General features: G+C 41.1%; 1 protein-coding gene across 6 annotated transcripts in view; it reads left to right on the top strand.

The window, feature by feature from the left end:
• Window positions 1-417: 417 nt before the first annotated feature.
• ZBTB40 (zinc finger and BTB domain containing 40) overlaps window positions 418-15,693 on the top strand; it is an 82,435-nt gene continuing 67,159 nt past the window's right edge. For 3 of the 6 annotated variants that reach the window (XM_028487752.2, XM_028487757.2, XM_028487756.2), the window contains exon 1: window positions 438-571. The gene's annotated coding sequence lies outside the window, so the exon portion shown is untranslated. Of the gene's footprint in view, window positions 572-1,419; window positions 1,532-15,693 lie in introns of those variants that run through there. The other 3 variants (XM_028487755.1, XM_028487753.2, XM_028487754.2) reach the window with 3 other exon arrangements.

A 15,693-nucleotide genomic window follows, 5' to 3' on the forward strand; every position in this document is an offset into this window, starting at 1 on the left:
TTCCAGACGCCTCGACTGGTTGATACGGGTCTGTTAACCTATTACGTCCGAGCCAAGCCTCTCCACCAATGAGAATGCGTCTGGGGCGCGGCACACGTCACGTCTCCGCTTTGCACGTGAACTTGTTTTGGAAAAATGGAAAGAAATCTTTTGTGCCTAATTCTCTGCCGTTGTTTGAGATAAGATCACAACTTTAGTGCTTCCCGGGCCAGGGATGGTAGAAACCCATTAGAACTTTCCTAAGGGAGTGTGGGGAGGGGAAGGAGTGGTCAAGTGTCAGAGGTCAGAAAAGCGGCTAGCAACGGGTTTGTCCCAGCGTGCTAGCATTGGTGGAGAGCTCGCGCCCCGCCCCCGTGAGGCCCGCCCCCAGCACGTGACTGTGGCGCGCGGGGCAGGCCGGGCCGCCCCCTCCTTGCTTATACCTCTTCCGCGCCGGCCTTAAAATGGCCGCCTGCTGGCGTCTCTGGCGCTGTTGAATGGAGAAAGCTTTATTGTTCCCTTCGGGCAGGAGTGTTCGTGTCCTTTATGGCGCTGTCAATAAAGAACCGCAGTTTGAATCGGTGCTGAACAGGTAACCATAGAAACGGGGCTGGGACTCAGCGTGGAGACCCCTTTTGCAGCTGTGGCCTAAGAGGCGCCCCTAATGAGGGGCGAACAGAGACCCCTCGGCGTGGCGAAGTCCGCTGCGCTCTGCCAAGTCCCGGCCGTCTCTCCCCGCCCCGGGACGTGGAGCCCCGGGGCGGCCCACACCCCGAGCGCAGGCTCCGCTGTCGTCTGTGGCGGGGAGAGGCCACGGGGTCCCGGCCGGGACGCTCGGCCGGGCCTAGTCCCCGCATGGGGCCTGTTCTCCGCCTGGGACCTGCCCTCAACCCTCGTCGCCTGCTACTCGGCGCGATCGGAGGCCACTCCTCGCAGCTGCTTCTCGCACTCTCACCCCTCCTCCCCTCCCGCCAAATCCCGACCCCGGGCCCCAGCAAGTTAGGGTCTTAGGCCAAATCCGCCCCTCACCCCTCCCCCGTTTTTGTCAGCCGGGAGCTAAGAAGGTTTTACATTTTTTTAAAAATGGCTGTGAAGAATATTTCACATAATTTGTGACAGCTGTATGAAATCAGATTCTGATGTCCGTAAGTGAAGTTTTATTGGAACACAGCCGTGTTCATGGTTTATGTATTGCCTATGGCTGCTTTCCTTCTACAAGAGCAAAGTTGAGTAGTTGCAACAGATATCTGATGGCTTTGATCCCTTGGCGCACGAAGCCGAAAATGTTTTTTGGCCTTTCACCGAAAAACTGTGGCGGCCCCAGCTCTAGACACAAATAGACCCGGGTCAGTGTTGTCCTTCAGGGATTCCTCAGATCCGTTCTCACGGAGTGGGAAACTCGAGTTACAACTGCCCTATGCACCCAGAGCTCTTTATTTGACCAACCGCTCTGGCTTCCATTACCTTTTCTGGCCTTATTGGTGTATTATTCAAAATGGAATTGTTTCTCCTACTTTAAATAACAATAATACCATTCTGCCGAGCGCCTGCGGTAAGCCAGTTGCTTATTTATATCCATACACAGCTTTTTTGTACCAACAACTTTTTAGAAGTGTCCGTGTCTGTTTTGCGGAAGAGGAGGAAGCCCAGGTTCTGAGAGGTTAAGCTATCTAAGAGTGTGATAGATTATAGGTCTGGCAAATTGAGCTCTTCCCTGGGAGCGCCCTGCCTGGGGACCCATGTCGTTCTGCTGGGACTTCATTCTTTCACATCTCTCAAACTGGGACTGTTGGTTCTTCCTTGGAATCGAATTCAAGTCTTTGTATGCCTTGTGGAGGTTTAATTACAGCCTCAACTGAAAATTTTCTCTACTTGGCTAAATCATCAAACTTCTGCCACACCCGACTTCCTAATTTAGACGTTGTTTTTATTATTTTTTTATTTTTAACATCTTTATTGGAGTATAATTGCTTTACAATGGTGTGTTAGTTTCTGCTGTATCACAAAGTGAATCAGCTCTACGTATACATATATCCCCATATCCCCTCCCCTCTTGCGTCTCCCTCCCACCCTCTCTATCCCAACCCTCTAGGTGGTCACAGAGCACGGAGCTGATCTCCCTGTGCTATGTGGCTGCTTCCCACTAGCTATCTATTTTACATTTGGTAGTGTATATATGTCCATGCCACTCTCTCACTTCTTCACAGCTTACCCTTCCCCCTCCCCGTGTCCTTAAGTCCGTTCTCGTCTGCATCTTTATTCCTGTCCTGCCCCTAGGTTCTTCAGAACCATTTTTTTTTTAGATTCCATATATATGTGTTAGCATACGGTATTTGTTTTTCTCTTTCTGACCGGTGTGAGGTGATACCTCATTGTAGTTTTGATTTGCATTTCTCTAATGATTAATGATGTTGAGCATCCTTTCATGTGTTTGTTGGCAATCTGTATATCTTCTTTGGAAAAATGTCTATTTGGTAGACGTTGTTCTTTTTTAAGAGTTGTTCCCAAACCTAACTATTCATCACTAGTTTAACTAACAGATAGATTCAGAACACCCATGCTTGCATGCATACATTTGTTAATCATTCAGTATTTGTCGAGCACCTAGAATATACTAGCGATGATTCAAATCCCTGAAAATACAGTGGTGAACAAGATTAACGTAATCTCTGCCCTTCCATGGAATTTAAATTCTGTAGGGGCTTGGACAGGTGGCATACAGGTAAACAAAGATAATTTCATATATAGCTGTCATTGCATCATAATAATAAAATTAGTAGTTAATATTTATTGAGTGATTCCTGTGTGCTAAGGGCTTCACTATGTGCTTTATTGCCATGGCTTATCTTATCATCCTCACACCAGCACTGTGACGTAGGTAGTATTAATATTCCCATTTTACAGATGAGGAAACAGAGTCAGGAGAGATGACCAAGGTTACATAGCTAATGCATAAGGGAGCTGCGATCTGAACCTACACTGATCACACTAATCACCCTGAATTATTCCATCTGTTTGTTATCTTTCCTACTAACTTGGGTGGTCTTGAAGGGCAGGGACCACACTTCTCTTCTTGTATCAGCTGCTAGCCAGTGCCCACAACCTGGTATTTGGGAAATAGTAAATAAATCCAGGCCATTCACTGAACAAATATTTGAGTGTCTGCTATTTACCAGGCACCACTGTGGCTATGATTATCAGGGTGAAACATGGACCCAAAACCGAGTGTCTTAACACAGTAAAGAGGTAACAAAGTTACTCCAGATTGTGGCAACTGCTATAAAGCAAACAAAACAGTGTTGACCTGGGAGACCACCTATTATTACCAGGATAGCCCCCACAGACCTCTCTTCTGGGTAGTTTAAGCTGAAACTTGTTGAGTGACCAGGATCCAGTCCAAAAGAAGGGAAAGGGGAGAGAATTGGAGAGGAAGAACTTTTCGGTAGTTTCAGAGACTGAGATGGCAAGAACTTGGAGAGTTACAGAACTGCAAGAAGCCAGTGAATGTGTTGTGCTTCACAGTCTTTTGCTCTGAGTCCCGGCCCTGTACCCAGCTTTACTGCTGGTAGAGCTGCATGCTCTTGGGCCAGTTACAGGTTATTGTCTGATTTGTCAAATGTGGATAATGGTACCTTCTCAAAGGATTGTGTGTGTTTTCTTTTTGTTACACACATATTGCTGAATTCCAATTAGAGAAAACTAACCAAATTTGACCCCAAATGGGAACTTACTTAAAGTGATAAATAATAACAAAAATTCAGAAGTATGTTACAGATGAGGGGGTGTGTATGGGGGTGTGTGTGCATGGGTATGTGTGTGTGTGTTTCTGTCTTTGGGGGGAGAACAGATCTTACTTTTTTTCTTAATGTTTTGTTAAGAGAGCATCTTTTCCAAATAGGATTTAATTTTTTAAACAAAATTATACAACTGTCTATGGAGAGTGTTTTTCATCATTTTAGTGTTTTAAGCTTGAAACTATTTGCATTCCTTCATTCTAAGAAAATGATAGGCTTTTTCTAGTTGGTAGTAATTTTAGAATTTGTTTGCAAATGATTTGGGGTTTTCTCTAAAAGTTTTCGAAATAATGTTGCATACTTTAAGCAGAATGTTGAATGCTTTAAAGCCGGTAGACTTTTTGAATAGGTAAAAATAAATGATGATGTTTGGGCTCATGAACATGAAAAATTACAGAGGCAGTAATAAATTGAGCAAACCATATAGGAAGATCAGCAATGTCAAGTTTTGTTTTAAACTGTATCCAGTAACCATATTGCACGTGTCATCAGAAGATGTAATCCAGCCCAGCAAATGGAGCAAGGAACTGGACGGAGAGTGGCATGTTAATGCAATGTTAACCAACAAGCCCTGAATTAAATTGCTATTTTAGGTTTGGGTGGGACCTTCACGTTTAAAGTATTGCAGTTTTACTCTGTGATTTGGGTCTGTTGGATTCCAGTAAAGAGTAGGTGGTTACAGTAGCTTTGAAGGATAATATAAAACTGCAGGAAGAGCCAGGGCATACCAATTTGTTTTTCAATCTATTTTATTTCAGTTCAAAGCATCATTGCAGACAGGCAGTGCAGGGAAACCAGCCACACTTTGGCGATACTCACCTGCTTTTGGAGATTGAGGAAGACTGAGTATAACCAAAGTGTGGCTTATTTTCCTGGACGATCTATCTGCAAAGGTGCTTTGAACTGAAATAAAACAGATTGAAAAACAAATTGGTATGCCCTGTTGCCTCATACTGAGTATTTACATTACCCTTCTGGAGTACTGCCTGTACCAGCACCCTGGGGGGAAGCAGTGACCCTTCAGCCTCTTTCAACTCTTCAAGAGAGTGAGCTCTTTGATTTTCACAAGGAAACTGAATTGGGATATATTGTTTCCTGGATCTCCAATAGCCTGCCTCTAAAGCCATCATCTTCATAATGTGGAGAAAGCAAGCTATAACCTATAGAGGAAAGAATTAAATATTAAGGGCATTTAAATTCAAAGATGAGGTTGTCACTTTCTTTAAGTCATGCAGAGGGTGTGGTATTTCATTTGCAGAGAGTGTGCAGTTGTAAGACTCCTACAGCTCTCAAGGGAGAGAAAGGTAGGGAGAGAAAGCTATCTTTCCTTACATTTCCCTAATGTTGTTATTTAACTCCATATCCTAAAAATCATGACATCAAGTGTTTCATTTCCATAGATAAAGTAACTATGTTATTGCTGATCCACATCAGCTTGTTAATCTGGGGTAAATGGTCAAGTTGCAAGGGATCCATGAATCCTCTGAATTTGCCTGCAGATTTGTGTGAATGCCATTTTTTTTTCTGGGAAGAGAGCCCATTACAGGCATAGCTTGGAGATATGGCGGGTTCAGTTCCAGACCACTGCAGTAAAGTGAATATTTTAATAAAGCGAGTCACATAGAAAATACTTTATTGCTAAAAAATGCTAGCCATCACCTGACAATGCATGGTTGCTGCAAACCTTCAATTTGTAAAAATTGTGCACTATCTTCAAATCACAATAAGGTGAGGTATGCTTGTACCTGTAGTCAGGTCTCAGAGGGGTCTTTGACCCTTCAAAAGGTACTGAGCCAACAATGACCATGTAACACCACTGAACCAAAACAGTGAGGCGAATCCCCCTAAAACTAGTACTTTCTATTGCTCTGGGACCTTGACCTCAAAGGTGTAAAAGTATCTTTTCTTGCTTTGTTTCCTGTCTAAACTGGTCAAACATAGTTGAATGTTTGTGCATAATATAGGCATTCACCCAATGAGGTGCTTCAGGGATACCTTAGAGATCATTGTCATTATTTTACATGAGACTGGTGAAATGGGGACGTGTTGTTTCAACAACCTGGTTAGCAGATGAACGTATTTGTTTCTTCTGACAGGTGAAAGGAAGAGTAGTAGAAGCCCAGTACTTTGGCTCTAGGCATCAACTTTTTGCAGGTGGAGTCAGTTCCTCAGGGTTAGGAAAATAGGGTTAAAAGGGAGAGAGGAGGAGGAGAGGGATAGATTCAAGAAAGCAGAGACAGGAGGCGAGGATGCTTCCCCTGCATTTGTCCTGGAGACCCTCTGTATCTGTGACAGTAGAGCTGCTATTTTGAAACCAAACATCTCAGAACTTGTCTAATATTAGGACCTCTGAAAAAGTCAGTTCATGATGTAATTTCTGGTTTTATTAGTACCCGAAAGGGAAAAAAAAAGGAAGGAAATATCTTTTAAATCTTTATGTTAGGATATTTTGTAAAAATGGGACCTCAATAGAAAATGGCTTAGGCCAGAGTTTGGCCCATGTTGTGTTTACCAATTAGTTGCTTACATTTACATTTAAACCTGAGAGATTTTACATCTGTCTGACCCCTGAAGGTGTTTGCATGAGTGACTTCTGCTATAAGCTCTAGAATCTGGTTCTGGAACATACAATAGGGCATGTTTTATGAAGGAAAGGGCCCAACTAGGTTGAGGGAGATTAAAAACAAAGGATTGTAAGTGTGAATAATAGCTTTTGAGGCTCCAAATACTGGTTACTTGACTTTTTTTTTTAACATAAAAAACAAAAATGAACAGTATATGATTCTATTTCTGACTTTGAGAAAATTTTACAAGAGGTAATCTAACTCTGCAGTTTCATCTGTTTCTCAGCTTTCTAGGACTGTGGCCTGACAGTTGGGTCTTCCTTCTTGACTCCCTTAGCTCCCTGCCCCCACGAGGGGCTCTGGCAGCAGTGAACTTAGCAGTTTTCTTCCATCTGGTACTTCTCTTGGGTTCCTGGTCTCAGTGGATGGCACCACGGAGCTGCCAGAGGCAGAAACCCGGGAGTCATCCAGTGTTCTTCCCCTTCTCTCAACTCTCCACCCCCTTCCACTCCCCACCCACAAATGGCACACATTTTTTAGGCTGCAGGCCTGTTGATGTCCCCTTTCTCTTTTGGCTAAAGCCGCTGTAATCTCTTGTCTTGGATTACTGCGGCAGCAGTCTGTAGCTGGCCAGCCAGCTTTCCACCTTTGTTCCGATCCAATCTATTTTGTACACTGTTGCCAGTGATCTTTATAAAGCACAGATCGGAACACGTTACTCTCCAGGCTAAAACTCCAAGATGGCTTGCCTGCCCTCTGTGTGGTTCCTTGGCATGGCTTGGGCTGCCCTCAAGCCCTGGATGTGCCCACCTCAAGCCTCAACTCTTAGCGCTTTCTCCACTCCCCTCTTACCCTTCTACTTGGGCGTCAGTCATTAACACTCAATGGGCAACATGGAACTTCACCCTTCCTGGACCGTGGGCCATGCTCTGGGGCTTTCGGGCTGTTCCTTCTCTCTGGATTTCCCTGGCATGTTATTAACCAGGCAAGTAGCAATGCTGCTGTCTGTCCTGACCAGTAGATTACTGAATGTTGTTTTAGTTTTCTATGTGGTTCCTTTTGTCCTTAGAATATATGCTATTTGAGTTGTATAGTCAAACATTGTCCTAAAGTCACTTCATGTAATTATTTTCTCTATGTGGTTATGCCACCAACTTGATAAACAGACCCATTTGTTTTAAAACTTAAGAATTGATTTTAAAAATCTAATTTTGTTTTTTTAACTATGAAAACCATTTACATGGTTCCAAAATCAAAACTATACAGCAAGGTATATTCATAGAAGTTTTTATTTCATGCCTGACCCTTCTTTTCTGTTTCTCTTGAGGCTTGCTGCCAGAGTTTTGGGGTTTTGTCAGTCTGTTAGGTAAGAAATAATATTTCAGTATAGTTTAATTTTGTTTTCTCCTTTTATGAGTTACAGAATATCTGCCCAATGTCTGTGGTATAAGTTACAAAAATATTTTTTCCAGTTTGTCACATGCCTGAATTTACATATGTAGTGTTATTGCTATACAAAAGTTTTACATCTTTACATAGTCATAATGATCAGTCTTACAGTGTATTACTTTAGATTTTGAGTCAGAGTTAGGAAGTTTGCACCACTCTCAATTTATGAGGAATTCATTAATGTTTTCTTCTAGTACATATTTGGTTTCACTTTTTTTTTCTTTTTTCTTTTTTTTTTCGTATCTAAGACTCTGTTCCATTTGGAATTTATCTTGGCATTTGGTTTGAGGAAGGATCCAATTTTATCTTTCTTCCAATGGCCAGCCAGGTGTCCCAGCACTACTTATTAAAAGCTCTTATCTTTTCTCCACTGATTTGAGATGCTGTCTTTAGCAGATACTAAACTCTTATGTGCATTTGGGTTTCATACTGGATTTTCTGTTTTGTTCCATTGATTGTCAATTCATATGCCATTACAAAACTATCTTAATTTTAGAGGCTTTGTAATTTGTTTTACTGTCTGGAGGGGCTAGTTTTTTCATATCGCTCCTTTTCAGAGTTTTCCTGGCTGTTTTGCTTGTTTATTCTGCCATATGAGCTTTGTAATAAATTTGTCTAATTTCCGGATGAAACAACTTGATGGTATTTTTATTGAGATTATGTTAAATTTATAAGTTAGCTTAGGGAGAGCTGACATCTTTATGATGTTGAATATTTCTATCCAAGATCATGGTCTGTCTTTCCATTTGCTCAAGGCTACTTTTGTGATTTTTCAAGAGTATTTTATGTTTTTCCTTATATAACGTTTGTTTGCTTCTTGCTCAGTTTGTTAGACTTTCAATCTTAACTTTTTTAAAAAATAAATAATTCCTTTAAGAATCCCTCCAGAACTTCTCAGAGAAGTTATATACACCCACGTACTCAAAAATTTTTGCATGTCGTTTTTGGTGGTTCATAGATACCCTCCTCCAAAAGCCCATCCCATTATATTGTCCCCTCAAAACCCCTTCTGTTGTCTGTCTCTCTCTCTCTTTCCCATTCTCAATACCATGCTCTGTGTCCTGCATACTGTAGGCAGTCAGTACCTATTTGTTGAATGGAATAAATAAAGCAGTAAGGGGAAAAAGTGAATAAAAGAGTGAGAAGCCTATAAGAGCTATATTTGGGAAGGTTTTCCTTGCACAGTTGTTCCTCAGTCTGCAGTCTGTAGCCTTAATTCACCGGTTCATAGCATTTTGCTCTCCTCCTTATCCCCATCCCAGAACTTAAAAAATACCATGTTGATAATAATAGTTAGCATTTAATGAACACCTAAAAAGTGCCACGCACTGTACTAAGTGTTTTACACAATTTCTTGTAATCCTCACAGCAACTAAGCAATAGATACTATTATCCCCATTAAAAATATTGTTATGGAAATTTCAAACATAAAAGTGAGAATAGCATTATGAGCTCCCATATACATGTTCACTCATTTTGCACTTGAGAAAACAGGTTTTGAAAGATTAAGTAACTCAAGGTTACAGAGCTAAAGTCAGGTGTAGAACCCAACTCTTTTTAGCTCCTTGTTAAGATTGTTTTTAAAATTTTAAACTCCAGCTGGCCAGGGAAAAGCAGAAGCAAGGGTGATGGTCAAGAGCTACTCTTCTAAACTTTAACTGGTAGTAGTATTATATTAGTCTTCCCTTCTAATTCACGTCACAAATATTTCCCTCACTTCTACTGTTTGCAAACAGTAAGTCCTCCTCTCTCTCCCTCTTTATTGCTTCTCTTATGTTCTCTGCTTTTGCTCTGCCTTCTCTTTATCTAGTTTTATTAGTGCAATATGATCTTAGTTCATTTTTAAAGGCCTGTCACTGTTTTGAGTACCCAGCTCCTAGCATGATGTTGGGAATGTAGTAAGAACTTATAAATTTAAACAACAGTGAAACTTGCTGCTCTTATTCATTTAGCCCATAGGTTTGGTACGGTACTATAACTTCTGAATGATGCTCAGAAGCCCTGGCAGTCATTAAATTTGACCACCTAGACACAAGCTGCTCTTACAGCTGGTACTCTGCTGTCAACTGCCCTCAGTTCCAGTCAGATTTAAACCAGAGGGAGACTTTCTAAGGTCAAAGTCCAAGACAGCAGAATAATTGGCCCCTAGAGTTCTGGATTTTTTTTTTCCTGGGCAGCATAAAATGAAGATTTCCATGTATTTCTTTGAACATTTTTGAGCAAATACTATGGAATCCCATAGGCTCTTTCCAAACGTTAAAGACAGTAGAGGGGCTTCCCCGGTGGCGCAGTGGTTGAGAGTCCGCCTGCTGATGCAGGGGACACGGGTTCGTGCCCCAGTCTGGGAGGATCCCGCATGCCGCGGAGTGGCTGGGCCCATGGGCTGTGGCCACTGGGCCTGCGTGTCCAGAGCCTGTGCTCCGCAATGGGAGAGGCCACAATGGTCAGAGGCCCGCGTACAGCAAAAAAAAGAAAAAAAAAAAGACAATAGAGAAGTTATCCTCTTTTTTGCTTTTTTTTTTTTTTTTTTTTTTTGATGTTAGTTCCTTAAGTTAACCCTCTTGTCATAATCCCTGGTGATGGATGGGAGAAAGATAGAGATGAAAATAATTCCCACTTCTTCAAAGGCAAGAGAAAAAGCTTACAGTACTAAGGGGAGAGGAGAATGGAGTTCATGTATGAAATATACACAGAAGTGTCCTGAAGGCTGGGTGATCTGAGTAGGGTAATAGGACAGTCTTACAGGAAGTTGGGGCTCCATAGACTCTTTAGTGCTTCTGCTGCTTAACTACAATGTAGAAGGAAAGAAGGATTTTAAGCTGAAAGTGGTCTCTTCTTCCCAGCTGTGCCATAAACTCCTTGAGAGCAGGGAGTATGCTGATTTCTTCTCTGTGTAGTTCCAAGCCAGTTAAGGCCATTTGGCTGAGCTCAGTAAAGATCTGCTGGACAGACAAGCACACACTCACTGTCCACTGACTAGGCTGGGAAATGGGTCTTGGAGTTTTGCTGGGACGGCATGGGCTCCACATCCCCCAGTGGCACTATTACCAGCTGTATGGCCTTGGACAAGTCAGGGGGCCAGAGTAATGTGTGTATGGTGCCTCATATGGTGGGGAATAAGTAGGCTCTAAATCAAGGTCATCTGTTCTTCCTTAAAAACTACTTCATTTACTGTGTATCTTTGCACTGCCTCTGAACAGAGAAGTTACCAAAAAAGTAGGAGAAAGACTCAAGGATCAAGAGCTTCACTGCTTTTTAAATTCTTAAGCTTGGGCAATATCCAGTGGTAAAGGTTCCGGCTCCGGAGTCAGACAGCATAGGTTCATTTACTGACTACTGCTCACTGGCTTTATGATTTGGGGCAAGTCATTTAATCTCTCTAGGTCTCCACTTTCTCAGTTAAAGTGGAGTTAATAGTAACTACCTCCCAGGTTTTGCAAAAATTATATAAGAGCACCCATGCAAAATGCTTGTCACAGTGTCGGGGATATAATAAATCTTCATAAAATGGTAGCTCCCATTGTTAGGTTGCTACCTTAACCCTTCCAAACTATGTCTTTCTTTTCCCCCTTTCCATAATGTCTTCCTCATTGCTTTCCACGTAAAAAATATATATCTGAGTCATAGTTAACAGAAGAGTCTGATTTCTGTTATTAGTGAACTGGAAGATCTTAAAACACTTCTCAGGGCCTCAGTTTCTTCATCTACAAATGAGGGGATTGGAGCAGGTGATTTCAAAAGTTCTTTGTATCTCCTGTTAACTTTCAGTGAGTTAAAGGCTTTGTGTGAAATCTCTCAGATTATATAGTCCAGCATGCTGTTATGAGAGGCCTAACCCTCTCCCTTTCCTAGCTTGACTCAGCTGTGAAACTTGCAATGTGGTTGTCTATAAATTCTTTTTAAAAAATTATGTAATATTTGACATACAGTATATAGAAGATACATATGTAACTTATATAAGTGATGAGGCAGAGTGATTAAAAACAAGTATATCGGACTTCCCTGGTGGTCAGTGGTTAAGAATCCGCCTGCCAATGCAGGGAACACGGGTTCAATCCTTGATCCAGGAAGATCCCACATGCTGCAGAGCAGCTAAGCCTGTGCGCCACAACTACTGAGGCTGTGCTGTAGAGCCTGCGAGCCACAACTCCTGAGCCCGTGTGCCACAACTCCTGAGCCCGTGTGCCACAACTACTGAAGCCCACGCACCTAGAGCCCGGGCTCCGCAATGAGAAGCCTGCATACCGCAACAAAAAGTAGTCCCTGCTCGCTGCAACTAGAGAAAGCCTATGTGCAGCAACGAAGACCCAACACAGCCATAAATAAATAAATATTTTAAAAAACGAGAAACAGTTTATCTGTGGACTGCTCACACAGCCCAAAGCTGTAAAAACAAATATTTTGGCAGGTGTATTTTCATGCTTCCTTTTAACATTTAATGAATATTTACAGTGTTATAGGAAATGCCCTTCATGTGCATTGACTCACTAACAGAGGCTTATTAACGCTTACAACTACCCCATGAGATAAAACTAATATTATCCTCATTTTACATATGAGGAAACTGAGGCCCAGAGAGTTAAGCAACTTGCCTCAAGTTGTGTAGCTGGTAAGAGAGGCAGATTTGTGATTCACCCGCGGGCGAGCTGTCTCTACAGCCTGTGCCCTAAACCTTTACTGTTAAACACACAGCCTCCGGAGTCACGAGGCCTGTTTTGGTATTCTTCAGTTGCTTGAGCTCTTTACTTTTACATTAGATGGGTATCTTTGATTTTGGAATTTGCTACTGTGTGGTTGAGATTTATTCCCCCCTGAAGAAAAGTGTATTATCGTAATCAGATTGGTGAAAACTCAGGATTCATCCACATTTTCAGGTCAGGACAAAAGTGTCAGTGATGAAGCCAAGGGTCTTTTGTAACACCTAAGAGGTTGAAAGTGAAAGCACTGAAGTGATGATTGCTTGTTGAGAGTCTTGACTGCAGGATGGAAGAGTCGGCATTAGGTGTAATGCAGTCACAATCCCCAGCCACTCATTAGATGAATTTGTTGCTCAGGAGATTTTACAGTTTGGCCTGTGAAGAGTCATCGTTGATGAACTACTGGATCAGAGCAGCATGGCCCGGAAGGGCAGGTGAAAGGCAGATAAGTCTCTCAAAGCCTCCTTCCATTATAATAGCCTTGAAAAATTGCTTGTTTCTAAGAATTAGACAAAAGATAAGAGGACACAAGCAGTTTGTTATGCCAAACAGTTTGATGTTTTGCCTCATTGTTTTGAACACCTCAAAAGAAGAGTTTCATTAGAGATTGAGAGACTCTGGAAAAAGAAGTTAGTTGAATGTAATGGTTATTATAGGCTTATCAAGAATCAGATGCTAGCTGCCAGTTTTGAGATGTGAAAAACAACCTTTCTAGTGGTCCTTAATCTCCTGTCTCTACCTCCTTGAGAAGATGGTGGTGAGGTGGTGGTAGTGATGATCATGATGACGATGATGCTGATGCTGGCAGCTAGCAGCTAATCAGTTTATTGAGCACTTGCTGTGTCCCCAGCATATAATGCTGGTGCTTTAGCTGTGTTAATTCATTTAATCTTCCAACAACCCAGTGAGAGAGGTACTATTATTACCCCTATTTTGTAGATGAGGAAGCGATGCCCCATGGAGTTTAGGCGATTTTCCCAAGGTCACACTTTGTAATTGGGCATTCAGGCTTCACACTCAGGAAGTCTGGCTCTAGCTCCGGCCTCTAACCACTGAGCTACACTGCTGCTCATGACCTGTCTTCCAGAAAGTGTGCAGTTGAATAACACTGTGTGTCCAGTAATTTAAAGAGCATTATAGATGCCTCTTCCCCTTCCCAGTCCATGGACTTGGGTTCAGACCCCACCCTAAAGTTATGTAAATTCCTTGTGGGCAGAGATTATATCTTATTTAACTTTGCTTGGCACAGGGTAGGAGCTAAATAAATGTCTAATGTGTGTATAGTATGTTGGAATTGACACTGGCTTTGAAGCCAGACAAACCTACCTGGGTTTTTTAATTTGCAGGTTATAAAAATAATGCATGTTTACTGTATAAAAAATTTGAAATATATGAAGAAGAAAATAAGTCCCCCATAGTGATACTACCTAAGGATAATCATTATTAGCATTTTAATATATTTTCTGTCTTTTTCAATGCAAATGTATATATGCATGTACATATATTTTTAAATCAAGTTGGAATTATATATACAGTTGCATCCTGTTTTTTTTTTCCTTTTAGTATGTTGAGAGCATTTCACCACATTATTAAAAATCTTCAAGAGCCTAATTAAAAATTTTTTATTTAGATATAATTCACATACTATACAATTTACTGTTTTAAAGTGTACAATTCAAAGTCTGTGTAACTATCACCACTTTCTAATTCTAGATCATTTTCATCACTCCAAAAAAAAAACCGCATACTCATGAGCATTCACTCCCCAGTCCTCCTCCCAACCTCTAGCAATCACTAATCTTTCGTCTCTATGGATTTGCCTATTCTAGACATTTTATATAAAGGGGATCATACCCTGTGTGGCCTTTTGTGTCTGGCTTCTTTAATGTAGCATGTTTTCAAGGTTTACCCGTGTTTATAGCACTATCATTATTCCATTCCTTTTTATGACTGAATAATATTCTGTTGTATGGATAAATACAGTTTTGTTTATCCATTTATCAGTTGATGGATGCTTGAGTTGTTTCCACTTTTTGGCTGTTATGCATAATGCTGCAGTGAACATTGGTGTACAAGTTTTTGTGTAGACATACGTTTTCATTTCTCTTGGGTTTATACCTAGGAGTGGAATTGCTGGGTCTGTATTTAACTTTTTGAGGAACTGACAAATTATTTTTCACAGTGGGGCGACCATTTTACATTCTCACCAGCAGCGTATAGGATTTCCAGTTTCTCCACATCCTCAACAATGCTTGTATTTTTTGTTTGTTTGTTTGTTTTATTATAGCATCCTAGTAGGTGTGGAGTGATATCTCATTGTAATTTTGATCTTCATTTCCCCAGTGACTACTGATGTTGAGCATTTTTCATGTGCTTATTTGCCATTTTTTATATCTTCTTTGGAGAGATATCTGTGCAGATCCTTTGCCCATTTTAAAATGGGCATATTTGTCCTTTTATTGTTGAGTTGTTAGAGTTCTGAATACCTTATTCTGATATACTGTGTTTATATATTCTGGATACCAGACCCTTATCAGATATATGATTTGTGAATATTTGTTCCCATTTTGTGGATTGTCTTTTTACTTTCATGATAGTGTCCTTTGATACACAGAAGTTTTTTAATTTGATGAAGTCCAATTTATTTTTTTTCCTTTGGTTACTTGTGCTGTAGGTACCATGTAGAGAGCCTGATTTTTAATGGCTACATGATATTCTATAATATGTCCGTATACCATATTTACTTTAAAAATCTAATACATCTAAGTTTCCAGTTTTTTACCATTAAATCTATTGCTCTGAATAGTGTGCATAAATATTTTACTATATCTCTAATTATTATCTCTTTATAGATAGATACTTAGAAGTGGGTCTAAAGGAATAAACATTAACAATTTTTTTTCTTCTGATACCATAGGATTCTCATTCTTTTTTTAATCTGTAATTATACAACTGATATATATTACAGATATATTCTGTAAAACACATCCTGGTAAAATATTCAAACAGTGCACGTAAAGTATATCCTCAATCCCCCCAAATTCTCATGTCCCTCTCCAAGGACTTTTTTTTTTTTTTTTTTTTTTTTCTGTTCTGTATGCGGGCCTGTCACTGCTGTGGCCTTCTCCCGTTGCGGAGCACAGGCTCCGGACGCGCAGGCTCAGTGGCCATGGCTCACGGGCCCAGCCGCCCCGCGGCATGTGGGATCTT

The sequence above is a fragment of the Physeter macrocephalus genome, chromosome 3, assembly GCF_002837175.3.
Source record: "Physeter macrocephalus isolate SW-GA chromosome 3, ASM283717v5, whole genome shotgun sequence".
NCBI classification, from domain to species: Eukaryota; Metazoa; Chordata; class Mammalia; order Artiodactyla; family Physeteridae; genus Physeter; species Physeter macrocephalus.